Below are 17236 nucleotides of genomic sequence, written 5' to 3'. Positions count from 1 at the left end.
TTTTTCAAAAGTCAACTAAACCCAATATTTACCGAAACAAAAGACAGTAATTGTTTTATTCCATATTCCGAGAAAAAAAATGTATTTAATAATGACAAACAAATACCAAAACTAATTTTACACGAAACATTTTACCATAACGTTGCATGTAAAAGCGCGTGACGTTTAGCGTGGTGAATAACACTTTCTCAGGTGAATATGCTTTTTTTTTTATTCAAAATGAAATTTATGTAGAGAAACCTTCTAAAATAATACCAATATGGAATAATAAATGTTGTTGTTTTAAAATAAAAATAAACAATTGAGAAATATTTGCGTCTATAAAATCATTTATGACAATTTGTTGAGGTAAAACATATATGTTTAAGATAATTATTCATTATCTATATAATAAACCTACGTTGAACTGGTAGAGGTGGTGGCAGAGCTGATACTCCCTGGTCATTTCCTTGACCAATTAAAGGACACTACAGAACAAAAATCAGTCCGAGAATTACATTATATTTTATTGCTATGGTTATTTTACATTGTCTTTTGAATTTGTTCATCTTAGTTGTTTTTAGTAAGAAATATTAACAAGAAATAAATAATCTGTATCTCATGGTAATTTGATTATGTATATATATGATGGGCTTGTTGACATATTTTTTCTGTACCAAGTATTGATTGAAATGGTTGATTAATGATGAAATATGATTTTACATGAGTAATTAATCATGTTGAAGATTATTGAAGTCGGTGCATTTTTGGAATTATAACTTATTTTGAAAATTTTGACAAGAAAGTATTTATTATTAACATACTGATGATATCAAAATGTAAAAATACATTGATAACAGATGTTACTTAACATGTATTAAAAGCTATCTTGTGCAATGAATAATTTTAATTTTATATTTGATAATGGTTACCGACAAACAGGATAATTGCTTCCCAAAAAGTTAAGTTAGAAAATGTTACAGATAAGAGTTATCTAAAAACACCTTGAACTTTTTTCAGCAAATATAAGATAAGAAATAAAAACGTGCTTTTTAATGTAGGTCTTTCTTTAAAAGAATTTTATTCATTTGATATTAATTTCTATAAATTAAAATTCAAAATTGAAAAATTTATGCTTTGCTGGTTTTGGGTGCGAGTAAAACGTGAATTTGATTTTGTGCCCTTTTACGATTTTTTGACAATTTTTCGTTTTGTTTTTTTATTTAGTACTAGTTAATTTTGTCTGCGGATAGGATGTATATTGTTACAGTCTTCCTCACCTCTGTCGGTAGACAAGGGTGATCAGGACCAGGTCGAGGACCAAGTGGACCCCTAGTACAAGCAACCTTACATCTGACCCCATTTGTACTTGTCACATACTCAAATATACACTTCGGTTCACAATCCCCTGGTCCTACAGGAGATGACGGACATACGGGTTCTGGTGGACATGGATTCCCTAAAATACGATAATTTGTTAGTTTTGGTCAATTAAAAACTAGGTCATACATATATTTTTGCAAAACAACCACTGTAGACAACATATGTTCAAATAAATGGTTAACCGATCATGACACAACAGAAAGTGCCGCAAATTAATCTGCAGCCTTAAAATCAGCAAAACAAGTACAGCATGCATGATGAACGAATAAACTGTGGATTTTTCTTATCCCAGGCATAGATAACCTTAGCTGTATTTTGCACAACTTTTTGGAATTTTTTATCCTCATTGCTCTTCAACTTTTTCCTTGTTTGGCTTTATAAATAATTTGATCTGAGCGTCACTGATGAGTCTTATGTAGACGAAACGCGCGTCTGGCGTTCTAAATTATAATCCTAGTACCTTTGATAACTGTTTCCACCACTGGGTCAATGGCACAGGTGGTGGACGTTTCGTCCCCGAGGGTATCACCAGTCACAAGTTTTAAATTATAACCCTGGAATCTTTCATAACTATTTAGCTGATCGAGAATAACAATACCTTCACGACGTAAGCAGACATTACTAAGTTAACAGTCACAATACAATAGAACATACCATGTTATTAAAAATATATAGATAATGAGACTATTTTAATACTAGTTTCTTTTTGTCTTGCAAAAACTATTAGCGTCTTAGGTGAGACACACATGAACAAATGTCATCAAATCAATGATGGTGACTGGAAACTTTTGGTTTCAGCCGTTGGTTTTAATAATCAGCTCCAGCTAGTGTTGCATAAAGAACACATTCCCTTTAATGCACATGCACAAGCGGTAATTTAGTTTTATTGTCGATATGAATAAAGTACCTTTACATTAATTAAGTTAGATGTATCTATATCCTTATACCTGGATTTGTGCAATCGATTGAACATCCTTGATTACAGCATTTCAGGTTTCCAGGACAGCTTTTATCATTTGAACATTTGGTAGGAAACGAATTCGCTGGACATGATATAGCAGCAAGGTTAACATACGGACATTCTCCAGGTTTGTCAACAGGAGCTAGATACAAATAATAAAACAAACATGACAAATATATAAGACGTGTACGGTAAAAAGTGTTGTTGTTGTCCCTTTCTGTGGCTAAAACGAACATTGACAGTATGAGAGTATACTGTTTATATTTTTTCAACAGATATATGTAATTAAAACAAATACATGTGTATAGGAGAGGCGAAAGATATTATAGTAACAGTACTCAAGTTGGATTTGTGCTGTTATAATGCATATGCACAGCGTGAATGTATCCTATTTGTAGTGTTTTTACTAAACATTAAGCTGACATACAGAAATTCAAAAATTCATACAACAATTGATATCTGTTTTTATTTACCACTAATGTGACCATGGGGAAACCTGCATGTTGGACATTTATCCAGAACGTTATCAAATATGGCACAGACAGGCGGAAACTTTGGAGAAGGGCTAATAAATTAACATATAATGACTTTTATCATGCCAATGATATACTAAGGTGATTTTAGATATCAAGAATTAAAAATTGATACATACCCGGAGAAGCGTTAGATAAGGATCAAAGTAAGCTCAAAATATTAATAGGTCATGGAGATCCTTTTGAAGATATTTGATTTTTGTTATGACAGGAAAAGGCTGACTCGGACTTTTAACATATATTTGCATTGGTTTTATTTGGGTCTAAAATCAAAAGAACGAAAATCAAGAATATGTCAAAATTTTGGTTCATGACCTTTTATGGACTTTTAAGACTTATATGAAAAGATAAATGGGTGTAATGGGACAAAATATGTTACACTGTATCTGAACATCTGGCACAAATTCCAAATTATCAAATAAGTACATCCTTAACATTGTACTAGATCCGTAATTTGACTTATATACTTCTTAAATGTGTCTCAATGCGAACATAGTTCATTTAAAACCTTCACTAAAACTAATGCTAAAGAGCGGATCAAATCTGAAGAGAACAGTGTTATTTAACCCTGACAATTACCAGAGCTTTTTATATGGGAAATGCATAATTATAAATAATAAGTACATACATTTATTTTAAAAGTGCATTTTATATATGTGGCAACAATTGTTCATGGACCTTTGCAATTAGAATGAATGAAGTACAAAAAAAGATAAAAACAATACACAAACTACCAATCATACTACTCATTAAAGCAGATTAAGATAAAAAACAAATGTACCAATTAAATTCAAAACAGTCTAAACGAATGCAGTCAATTGAAATGGTATTAAATCTACAAGAAATCCTTAAAAGCTGTTTGAAAGAAGTGAGTCTTGAGGTACTTTTTTAAACATCTAAAGAATGTACACTACACAAATACGACTGGTAAACTATTCAAAGGAGAAGGTACATAATTGTCAAAACGTCTCTTGCCGGAGATTTTCGTTCGGATTCATTTGTTACAACGTAGATGTAAAAGCATATTGTTTTCCGACCTGAGTTACCTTTTGCATTATATTGTGCTTGCAAATCGTAATTACATCTAAAAGGTAGCTAGAATCCTTATTTATATGCTGTGCTTTGTATACATATCAGAGAAGTTATTAGTATTAATAACGGTAAAGAATAGAAAGCCAATGTAACGATTTTAAAACAGGCGTAATTGAGTCAAATGTACTTTTTCTTGTAATCCAACGAGTTGCTGTGTTTTGGACAAGGTGAAGGCCTTTAAAAGTTTTGATATCAAACTGATTCGCCAGTACATTTAGTTGTTGCTATGTTCATACATGAAAAATGCAATCACACTTACAAGGATCAAAACCTATTTTCTTGTCAAAGTTAATCTACTCATGAATCAATAAGCAAAACGAAATAGTTATGATCTATACCTGCAGATTTGTATCATGATTTTACGCACGAAAATTTGATTGAAATGGCCGTCAAAAGATGTGATTGCTGGTGAAAAATGTATTATTTCGCCTTTGAAAAAGCACATTTTGCAACAGTAAGATAACATTTGACTTTCTGAATAAGATGCATTTGATATAGCTGAAGTTTTTAGAGGCTCACATTTTGTTTTAAGAAATATGTGCTATTAAATTAAGCTAAGTACATATATATAACATGTATAAGATGGTAAGTTGCATGTAGATAAACACTGTTTATATAAAGACTCACGTGGAGCTGGTGCTGGGGAAGGCGGTCGTATTGGTCTATGTCTAGGACACTAAAATAGAACAAAACAATTAATAGTCATTCAAACGTATCTATGTTTGAGTTGAATATAAATATATGTTTAAATACTACAATTCATATAATTATTAGGCCGTGTTCACATTGACCTAAACTCGGTGTTGTGTTAGTGCATAAACATAAACTAAACATAATAATGTTCTCATTGATAAAACTCAATGTTTACATGTAGTTTAAATCATGTTTTGTCTACATGCAGTCGTTAGTAGATGTAGGCCTTGAATAGATTAAGTGTACACATTACTAGGCATTCAGAACTGTAATTCCTCCATGTATATTTAAAAAAAGAATGATTTGTATATCAAATTGATACTTGTATCACTTATTAATAAAGTTCTCTACAGAAATATTTGTCTAAAGTTGATTTATTTATTTGTTATAAAAACACTTTACGTAGCATTATTAACCCCTTATCAAGACCCATCAATCATCATTGCCGAACACATAATTCATTTTCAAAGGTATTCCCGAATGGACTGGACGTAAACACTGACATAAATATTTGCCACTGGTCTTTACTCAAACAACGATTCACTCATATATATATAGAACTGAAAAATGGTAAGGTTTATTGTTTGTTTGTGTAGTATCTCAGATCCGTTGAAATATAAATAGAAAAAAATAATAAACATTATCCCCTCCCTTTGCCAAATACTCCTTGGAGAAAAAATACCATTTGAAACAAGCAGAAAAGATAGAAATGTAGTTATCCTTAACATCGCAATTTTCTTCGTCTGAAATAGCTAATGCAGCCTACGATTTTAATGCGTAATCGAGACATTTTTCAACTAATGCAACTCAACCAAATTGACTTTTTTAAACGAGCAACCACTGAGTCAGGATTTTTTTTGCGCGAAAGTTTATATTTAGTTGTTTTTTTCGATGGTACCAATTCAAGATAAAACACAATAATGTATTTGGAAACTTTGCATACAGCACATTTGTTTATTCTTATCATCTGTATGACCTTATTTTTTTTTAAATCAAATTGTGGAAAATCCATCCCCCCTTTTATTTTGTTACGTCAAATGATCGTTCCCTTACTGCTAAAAAAGTTGTTCAGAAATTGAATTCGGTTCTACGTAATAACCAATTAAATGACATATAATTTACAAGTGTGAACAAATCTTATGTACAGGTAACTAAACAAGGTGTATAGATGTGAACAAATTTAATATGAAACTAGTGTACATGACATTAAACCAAATGTAAACATGTTTACTGTACACGGCGTTTGGTGTGAATACGGCCTTAGTCTGTCTTATTTTGTTTTAATACAATAAATCGGCCCCGTCAATAAGGCCCCATTTATTTAGTGTATTATCGAAAATGCCAATATTTTAAATAACGACTGTTTGTTTTCTATCCACTTTATGCACACGTGTTTCGTACCGGTATAGTTTGAATACTCAACAATTTACAATTCTGTATTTTATGGTTTATAGTTTTGAGTACATTGAATGAATTACACAACACGAATAACTGTATTTAATTACATTTGTAGGTGGACATGGTTCTCCTGGTGGACCGGGAGGGCCATTTGACAGAGTGCATCTAATCTTACATTTGGCTCCATTTACAGTTGTTATATACTCATAGACACACTGCGATACACAAGGTCTAACACCCGAACCACTTGGAGGACCTGTACCTCGGAGTGGACATCGGGGTTCAGGTGGACAAGGATTTCCTAAAATACAAAAAAACTTTGAAAAAAGATAACGAATAAAGATTCATAAACAGTTTTAATTTGCATACTTCATGTACTAGGTATAATTTTTACATTACCGTTAAGCTTTTTATTATATAACATCAATACATATTCCTAAATTTTACACAATTGTTTTATCATTTGAAAAGCATCTGTCTAAGTTAATAAACTACAATGTACATTAATTTCCACTACATTGTTGATTTTTGTTAATGTAAACAGCAAAACATGTATAACAAAACAAAACAAACAAAAATACTCGAACTAAAAATCAATACAGACACACGACCATTTATGAAACAGACCACTTGATCTTCGAATTGTATTTTTATTAGTTCTAGTATATGGACTATTGTATACAAAATTGATTTCATGACTGCAATGATTGTATTTTTCATTTATTTGTAAATTTAGACACCCAATAAAATTTAACAGATTTAAAATGAAAATTTGTGATTTATAGGTCAAACGAGCTATGTATAAAAAGACATCACAAACACTTGTTATATGTATTTAGAAATATTCTTAAGGTATTAAAACTGATTAATTACTTTCAAGGAAACAAGTCCGACTTTCTAAAATTATAATTCTACAATTGCCGTCATGGATATTGAAGTTTTAGATAATTTAACAATTACTTTTGATGAAGTGAAACAAACTGAACATTGATGAAAGCACTGACAAATCAAACAAATAATTGGTCGTTCATCAAGTTGGAAAAAAAACGTACCACACCATTATTTATCAATTAGCAACGATCAACAGACAATTGTCTATTGGAAAATTTTTATTGAACCTAAAAATAAGAAATTTGTATTGGGTCAAGTGTCGAGTAGCACCTGCCATTTAAAAATCTATTTTACTTTTAAATTATTATATCTTTTGAAAAACAACTTTATAATTCTGTTTGATTTACTCATATCTTCATATATCGACGTTGTTAACTCATTAAACACTGTTTACAATATTGTAACGAGTGCGATATGAAGTCTTTTGAGGTATTTCTATACACAAGCTAAGAAATGTCACCCTTTCTTCACTATTCTTACTCAGAGCAGATTCAGTTTTAAACCAGCTCAGTTTCAAAGCACTGCCTCTTCAATTATGGAACGCTCAACATACCTTGTCGGGAAAAATTACTTATATTCACAGATAAAAGACCTACTGAAAAAATTGACGCGTAACTACCGACCGTTTCCAGTCAATTCTTTTTTTTACATATCTGTACTTATTTACCTGGATATGTGCAATCTATTGAACATCCTGTGTGGCAGCATTTCTGGTTACCTGGACAACTTTGATCATTTGAACATCTGGTAGTAAATGAGTTCGCTAGACATGATATAGCAGCAAGGTTAACATACGGACATTCACCAGGTTTGTGAACAGGAGCTACAATCAAATAATAAAACAAATGTACACGACTTTAACGGTAAAGAAGGGCTGCTTTTGTCCATTTCTGTGTCACGAACAAAGATAAGTATAAACTGCAAGGTGTGTGAAGCTATGCATGTAACACGGAAAAAAATAAACACAAAGTAAATGTGATTAACAAAACGTATGTACGTGTTGCGTTTAAACCATACATAAAGCTGACATAGTATAAAATATAATTAAAAAAAGCCAACAATGAAAAAAATACAAAAAAGAACAATTGTTTAAAAGACAATCAAAACATATGATAAAAGTTGAAACGGTATTGTTTTGCTTTACATGTTTTACATTTGCATGTCGGAACGTTGTTTTCATCCAGAACGTTTCCAAAAGTACAAAATATGGCACAGACAGGAGGGCACGTTTATGGAGCATATAAAATGATATTAAACGTACAGCAGTTTTGTATAAAGACTTGTATATGTCTCATAATTTTGTTCGAGGAGCTGATCTTATTAAAAATGATGTGAAACCCAAACCCGAAAAATAATATATTTTTTTGCTGAAATAAGATGTGCGCTTTAGTTTCAAAAAGTTTTTCAGAGTTTTATTACATTAAATCCAACGGCCATGTCTACCGCGCATATGATTGACAAGTAACGTTGATCTAAAATGATTGAAAAATGTGACAACAGCAAAGTTCTTTTAGATAACATGGTTATTTTCAGGGTCTCACCAGCCTGTTGGAATAGTGTATGTTAACACCCGTATCTCAAGCCTTAAGTATGCATTATGAATCACTTAAAACTTGTAACGTAATGCGATAGAACAGAGATTGTGTTGGAACCTCAAAATAAAATGTTAACCATGGGAAGGCTAGAACAGTTGTTTAAGTAAGGATCTGAAAACACTATTACACAATTGAATAAACTCATCAGATTTAACTAGTATGTGTTGAAATCAGATTAATTCACCATTTGTTGTTATTATGGTCAATGTGGAAAGTGCAATATGACATGTAAGGATCCAATGCAATTTATTCATTATCAAATATTTATTTTATTCATAAATGATTAACCAATTAGGAGTTTTCAAAAGGTAAATGTGAAGATATGTATAAAGATTTATGACATTCAAAAATTCAAATGAAAAGGCCATCATACGACAACATTACACGGAAAACCTACCTTTCCAGTTTTTATATAAAAAAAAACGATAAATAGAAAAAAGTCAATGTGATTGTTGGGGGAAATGTTTTCCTTTTTTTTGGCCTTAAATGAATCCGATTTAAAAACCTTACATTAAAGTTTAATTATCAGATAAAGATGCATTTAATTCAACTAAAGATATGTTTCCATTCAGCTCATTTATTTCAGCAATTTATACGATAAGAAGATCTTTAATTTAATTAGAAAAAAAGCATGCAGATAAACATTGTTAAGATCAAGACTTACGTGGAGCTGGTGCTGGAGCAGGTGGTCCTATTGGTCTACCTATAGGTTCAACAGGACCAATCCGAGGACACTAAAACAAAGCATAGATTAAGAACAATAAATGAAATTTGAATGTTTTTATATTTCAATTAATTAAAGACACCTTTAATTACTACAAGTCATTGAAATATGAAACAAATTAGTGATATTTGGTTTATTGAAGTCATATGGTCAGATGCGTAAATGGGCCATTATCAAGTTGTTGTAAATTCAAAGATGTCATTTATTTAAAAACAAAACAAAATTGTTTGATGTCTTCTCCAAACATAAAATCAGAACAATAAAACTGCATGGTCAAAAAGTCTGAACTCAAGGTAATATGTGAAGAAATCGAGTATAGAAGAAGGATAAAAGATGTCAAAGTGTCATTCAGATTCATACCGTATACAGAAGTCGAAAGTAAACCGACATTATATATTGACATACCATGGTAAAAATAAACAGTATATAAAACACAACATGATCAATTGATAACTAGATAAAAACAATGTACCTACATTTATATACACATATTAGAATGTCTGTACCAAGTCAGGATTATGACAGTTATTTCCCAATTGTTTCATTTGTCTGATGTTTTTTTTAATTTTTTTATCATTTGATAAGAGACGTTCCGTTTTGAATTTTCGTCGTAGTACAGTACTTTTTAAATGGATTTCCTTCATAAAGTTCAAATACTGAAATGTGATTTGTTTGTTCAGGTTTCTCACTTCATTCACAAGTGTTTTCTAGCCGTTATGGTTTCATTACTTTACAATATACTTTTCTCTCTTTCTAGTTCAGGTTTTTAGTACAACTAATGAACCACACGAATAACATGAATTACTTACATTTGTCGGTGGACATCGTTGTCCTCTTGGCCCTTGAGGGCCGAATGACCGAGTACATTTTATCTTACATTTGGCCCCATTAACAGTTGTTATATACTCATAGATACACTTCACTGGACATCTGCCAGGACCAGGACCTCCACGTGAGGGTGGTGGACATCGGGGTTCTGGTGGACAAGGATTTCCTAAAAATGTCAAACAGATTAAAAAAAAATATTGTTTAGTGATCCCGAAACAGTTGTTGCGTGAAAACACGCTATGGTCATGATGGTATTATGAGATTCTAAAAAATATAAACAATATCTGAATTTAAACATGTAATTGTAACGATTTTATCTTCACGAAATATATCGTTCTTATACCGTATACATGGAACAGTTTTTATTTGTGCTTTAGATTTTAGTATGCAAAAAGAAGACTTTCAAAATAACCCGGGAAAATAACTGTTGCTAACTATACATACTCATATCTATTGGCTATCATACATGTATATAATTATTACATTTCCATTGTATATATTTATGGATTTTATTTCTGAGACATTATTGAATGTTTGCTTCGCATCACGATGTACGTGTCTTTTACATTTCTCAGACTTGTATTTTATATAAATAACTTGGTTTTAGATTACTAGGAATTGTTTTTATTAAGACCTTAAGATTTATGGATTTGTATTTCTCAGACAAGTGCATAATTCCGTATTTGGATTTGTATGTTGGTATGTGAATAGTTATCAAATGTGCCAGGTTCCTCATTTAATACGTCAGACGCGTAGACTCATCAGTGACGCTAAGATCAAACTAGTTATAAGCCAAACAAGTACAAAGTTGAAGAGCATTGAGGACCAAAAATTCTAAGAATTTATGCCAAATACGGCTAAGGTAATCTATGTATGGGATAAGCAAATTTTTATCTTAGTAATGAAATTATGCTTTAACAGTTTGGGGATAACCCGCCAAATTGAGAACTATTCCCCAAATTAGTAACGAACCCTCATTTGACAATGTTTGAGTAATCATTTCATAGTGCTACAACTAAATTTTCTAAAAATGGGTCTTTTTAGGTAAAATGGCACTAATTTATAGAAAATGGAACAACTATAGTTTTAGTATGGGTTTTAAAAAAGTTAGAAGCCTAGAAAATAGTTAGATTTTCTGATTTTTCATAGGCTTGTATCTTCTCAGTAAATCAAGATAAGGATAATCATCTTTTGGAAAGGTTGCTGCATTTTTCATGAATATGTGCCATTTTAAGAAATAAGACTCAGTTAAGAAAAACATGTTTTTTAGCACTACAAATTGATTACTCAAATGAGGGATTGTTACTCATTTGGGGAACAGTTCCTCATTTGGAGGGTTGTCCCAAACCTGTTAACGGTTTCAACTTAACATCTGTTTGCTCCATTAATTACTCCTCTTTCATAAAGGTTTTCAAAAAAAAATTGTTAACCCCATAGATAACTCCTCTTTATTGCAAGTCTCATTTAAATAAATGAGACTTGCATTATATAAATATCCCTTAGTTTAGGATCACTTTGAAGTATGTTTTTAAACTTGCAAAGGCAATCAGACGTCACATCACCGCCAAAATAGGAATCATAGAAATTATCAAAACAAAGACTGCAAATTGTCTCGGTGTGTCAATAGATCAATATTTGTTGGTTTCCTTTCCATAATTGTTCTATGTAATTATCTATACTGGATTTCCGTACTACCATATCAAATACGTACCCTAATGTTATTACTTGGAAAAACACGAATACAAAAATTTACTATAGTATAATAAGACAATGGCGGGATATATATAAGAACATTGTTACATCATATTTAACAAAGAAACACAAAACCGCAGATAGACAATTTACAGTAGTACAAATGGCAGTCAAGAATATCAAAAATATCATAGAACAATAACACAAAGACTGATGCATAAGTACAGAGTCCCGTCAAGTGTTATCCCCAAAAACAGACTAAACTATACAAGTAATACATATTAAGACAAATAAAAGAATACTACTATGAAATGTTATTAAGAGAATATACAACGTCAGAACCCGAATCAATACTTCAAGAACATCGTGTCTTAATATAGATTTGGATACAGAATTTTTATCCACATTGTCTCGGAATTTACAAGTTCGATAAAGAACAAAAGACTGTTGTTTAATTTTTGAATTTACATTTTGACATTTTCGACTTCTAGGTTGATCTTATCATTATTGGTACTAAAATGGCTAAAACCTCGGATGTCAGTTGGGAAAAAGGAAATTTTAATAACAATTTAGAATGTTACAACAAGTTTATTGTACCTTTTAGTTTTATCAAACACTTTATCCTTTTCAATACACATTTCATACTTAAACACAAAGTTATCACGCCAAATCTGACGATGAATTTTCATTTGCCTACCTGGATCTGTGCATTCCTTGTTACACCCGTTGTTACAGCACTTTTGTTCTCCAAGACAACTTCCTTCACCACTACATTTATCACTTCTCAGTTCCTGCACTGGACATGATACAGCAGCAAGGTTCACATATGGGCATTCATCTTTGTTATTAGGCGAAGCTAAATTGCAATTAAAATAATAAAAAACAGATGTACATCATTTGTATTTTAAAATGACCTACAGTAAATACACAATGTTTTGTGAAGAAAAGTCATGTTTATATAAACCTGCACATGCTAATGTAACATTAGCTAATTTATATATTCAAAGATGGTATGTTATTTTTGACATAAACTTTATTGGAATTAGGTATTTTTGTTTTTATTTTTTCTATTTCATTTATATGAAAATAATATGGTATGATTATTAATAAGGCAACTTTCCACTGCAGACAAATGACACAAAAATTTACACTTATAGGTTATCATACGGCCTTTAACATTGCGAATTACCCATACTGCAACGTCAGCTAAAAAAGACCACAAAATTACAAACGTTAAACAATTTACCAAGGACATTACACGGTCTGATTTATGAACAAAACAATGAACAACAATTATATATGATGTACGACATACGAACGACAACCAATGGTACAAAATAAGAACAAACTGCATATCAAATTGAAACACTATATCGCGTCAGATCAATACAAAACACAAACACATCTAACAAAATCATAAACTGGATATGGTATGGTATCCATACATCACCACAACATAAAAGACCGCAAACAATGATTCGAGAGTACTTGCAGTTACTGACAACTAACATGACTAATTCAAACCAAAAAGCAACTAATGGTCAAGCACATGTCTACGACTACTCAACTATAAAGAACACACATGACACACGAATTTCCTATTTCGGCAGTGTTCAAACTTTGCAGAAAGTGTTAAAAGCGCATGTTACATGTTAATGATAATATGTTGCCTTACATCAAATAATGAAACAGCTAATTAACAAATATACATTTTAAATCCTGCAGAACACAAACTGATCGGTTTGTATTTACCTATAGATTATTACATCTCTTGGGATAGACTAATAAACATGCTCTTTCTTTTTACAGCTTCTTTAATATCATGATATTCATTTTAAGTATTGAATTGTTTTTAATTTAAATGACCAAACCTATACAAATTTTGTAATTCATTATAACAATGATGCAGTTTTTCACACGTACCGTTGCAAACTATTTTTAAACTTGAATCAGTCATGAATATAACATCACAACAGAAATAGGCATCAATCGAGTGCAGAAATTGGTTGAGCCTTGAATTACCTGGATTTCTACATCGGAATTCACATCCACTCCTGCAACATTTCTTATATCCAGGACAACCTCTGTCATTACTACATTTTCTAGGTAATGGACCACCAGGGCAAGACAAAGCAGGTAGGTTGACAAATGGACATTTTCCAGGTTTTTGAACTGAAAAAAAGGTAGATTAACAAAAATACTAAACTCGAAGATATATTTCTAAAATGACAAAATCTAAAGCTCAAACACGACCAAAAAACTACGGTCATAATATTTACTGTATATAGACATTTCATTATATGACTATGTATAAAATGCTGTTTTAAATCTGACTTTTTTTAACTTGTCTAGCCAAAGCTTTTATAACAATGACAACATTATGTGAACAATACAAATACACACAATTATTAGGTAAATATTTCAAACATTGTGTAATAAAAGACAACATTGTAATATAATCTTAATCACTATCAAAAGAATATTTTACAAAGAAAAACTAAATGACATATAGGCAAGAAAGAAAGACACTAATACAAACAAAGGCCATAGCAGAATTACACAATAGCGGGATGCATAAATACCAAGCCACTCCAAACATGTCAAAAATATATAACTAGTAATGAACGATAACGGTTAAAAAATAAACAAGGATGAATCAACTTTCTGCTCAGACACTGATGATTTTTTCTAAATTATGTTTTGCAGCTGCAAGCTCTAGAATACCAAATCAGTTTCGAAATGTATATACCATGAGTATGCAAATGAAAATTGTATGTTCTGCTAAGATCGGGTTATTTATAATTTATAACCGTCTCGTAAGTGATAGATTCATGTTTTGAAATGACCACTTTGGTCAAATTAGCGATATAAGTATAACAATAAGACAGAGCAAGCCATGTCGGTTATTTCTGTTATTCTTAGTATTGATAGATAGAATTATGGATCTTAAACCGAAACATGTGGAATTATTTCGTTTCGTAAAGGACAAATAAATTCGGTAATGCCGTTAACCGTGAAAGCCCTATACATACGAAACTGTTTTGGCTGTTCCGTTTTACCCCATTTTGATAAAATTAGTAATATTACATAATTCAATGATTTTATTTTAAAATCGCATTTTTCACTTATATATTTTTATCCAATGTAAGATCGGATTATTATTCGTTCTGAGGCGTTCATTTATATTTGATTTTTTGTTTACGGAAACATATTTGTGACTTCACCTTGTTTCGTTGCCATGCTAGGACAATAATTTCCTGGAATTTTCATTTTATGAAATTTTACCATGAAAAATAAATTGAAACGGACTGATTGGTTTATTTTGCTCTAGAATATAATTGAATTTTGGCCTTCGTAAAATTGGTTCGTCAGGTGTGTATACATTTTACTCAAAATATCTATAATGCGTTTATATTCAAAATTTCTGAATGAAGAACTTAGTTAGGAATCGGTCTTATGGCATTATTTGAAATTTGATAAAGGAACAACCTGAATGGTATGACAACAAATGCTTTATAAAGGTTTAACTTATTACCTGGTTTACAAGGAATTTCTACAGGTGGTCCGTTACATGTAACTCCGCGAACAATGATGGGATCACCTGGTCTCGTGCAAACACCTGGTCCAGGAGGTCCATACTGGGGACAAGGACCTTAAAGTGTTAATTGTGTTTATCACTGGCTTTGAGAAAAAATAGTGTAGTTTCAAAAAGATATATCGAGATGTTTGTAAATAAACAGTAATGTTGGGTTAACATAAATATTAAAAAGCAAGATTACACACGGTTAACAAACAATCGTCATTAATACAGGACGAAATTGGTAGCATAACATATGCATACGTTTACAGTTAGGACATTGCAACTTCAGGTATTCTTTTAAAAGTAGAAACTGTGTTTATGTCTACATGTCAGTCCTTCATCTATGAATAATAAGAAGTTTCAATATTTTGCAAAGCGTTAATTATGTCTACATGTCAGTCCTTCATCTATGAATAATAAGAAGTTTCAATATTTTGCAAAGCGTTAATTATTTTACATGTCACATGATACGACTTAATCATGTATACAAACTTGGTACACGGCTTACGGATTACAAAGTTTTTTTATGTATATATTATAAATAAATTGATGCCACATGAACGAGATTTTTCGTGTCAGATTGTTCTCCGTACATTGTTTTATTCTATCATGTTTTGAATACTTAACAAATTAAGTATCATGCAATGTTTTGAAATTAGAAACATTATTATACATGTTATTTAAATATATTTATTATGTCATTAAAGATCACGTACTATTTTCACATAAACATGTCTTACAACCATTTCTATCATTTTGGAAGCCAAACTGGCAATTGGTATTGTCACAAGATACTGTAGGACACGCTGAAAAATATATGGTAATAATAGTAGTTTATTTCATTTGTTTTGCTATCACATGTCACATATTAAGCTTCATATGATAATCACTTAGTCTAGACGTATTTGTTCGACCTTAAATATATCATACAAAAACGTTCCATGAAGCACGTAGGCTTTTTGTTTTATGACAGAGAGAAAAACATTTCCTATTCTATATATTTTTCATTTAACATGGTATACAGAATGTGCAAACGTTTTTATTATATTAATAAAAAGGAGGAGATGTGGTACGGTACCAATTAGGCAAACATTTCGCAAAGTTCTGGCCAATTGAATGTGTTTCTAAATACTAACTTGTTGTAACTTTATTACGTTCTTATTCAAAATGATGTTTATAATCATGTAATATTTTAAGATTTTGTAATTTTGTAATAAGAAAGTTATTTTTTCTTTTTTCTTTTCTTTTTAGTTCTCTTTTCCGCCCATTACCACACTATGCCACAAATAAATTATGACTATGAATAAACGTAACAAAAGTCAGAAATACATTTAAATGTGTTAAAGATAGAACTACTTAACCTTTAATTAGAAATAGCAATTGTGTTTTTAATCTAATTGAGCTATTTAGTTTACCTGGTTTACAGGGAATAGCTACATGTGGTCCGTCACATTTTATCCCCCGTATAAAGATGGGATCACCTGGTCTTACGCAAACACCTGGAGGAGGAGGTCCATACTGGGGACATGGACCTTAAAAAATAATAATGCGGGTTTTGTTTTGCGTTTGACCAAGTCCTGGGCATCTGTTATAGTCAAGTTTTGTATGTTTTTTCTTTATGTTCATTTATAGGTTTCATAGTTTAATATAGCGAACATTTTCTCTGAACATTTGCGTTAAGAAACAAGCTAATCCGCCTCCTTTTTATGGTGTTAAAGATATGTTGGTGGCCTCGGGGTTGTATCCTGCTCTTTGATCGGATCATTGTTACATTCATGAGATACAATGTACGATGATAACAGTTTTTTTCAATGCTAAAAACTTAAGAGGGGTAAAGCACACAATACATGGATGATGTGTACCGTTACGGAATTATGAACTCAAAGC

General features: G+C 31.2%; 2 long non-coding RNA genes across 2 annotated transcripts; both read right to left on the bottom strand.

The window, feature by feature from the left end:
* Positions 1–400: 400 nt before the first annotated feature.
* On the bottom strand, positions 401–2407 carry LOC134726808 (uncharacterized). The gene is made up of 3 exons (XR_010108645.1): positions 2310–2407; positions 1260–1438; positions 401–467 (listed from the first exon to the last, which is right to left on the bottom strand). It is a non-coding gene; the product is annotated as an uncharacterized LOC134726808 (long non-coding RNA).
* A 7801-nt stretch (positions 2408–10208) lies between these two features.
* On the bottom strand, positions 10209–16875 carry LOC134726807 (uncharacterized). The gene is made up of 5 exons (XR_010108644.1): positions 16765–16875; positions 15305–15421; positions 13792–13941; positions 12467–12625; positions 10209–10243 (listed from the first exon to the last, which is right to left on the bottom strand). It is a non-coding gene; the product is annotated as an uncharacterized LOC134726807 (long non-coding RNA).
* Positions 16876–17236: the final 361 nt, after the last annotated feature.

The sequence above is a fragment of the Mytilus trossulus genome, chromosome 7 (genome assembly GCF_036588685.1).
Source record: "Mytilus trossulus isolate FHL-02 chromosome 7, PNRI_Mtr1.1.1.hap1, whole genome shotgun sequence".
NCBI lineage: Eukaryota > Metazoa > Mollusca > Bivalvia > Mytilida > Mytilidae > Mytilus > Mytilus trossulus.
This window is presented reverse-complemented; position numbering and strand designations above follow the sequence as displayed.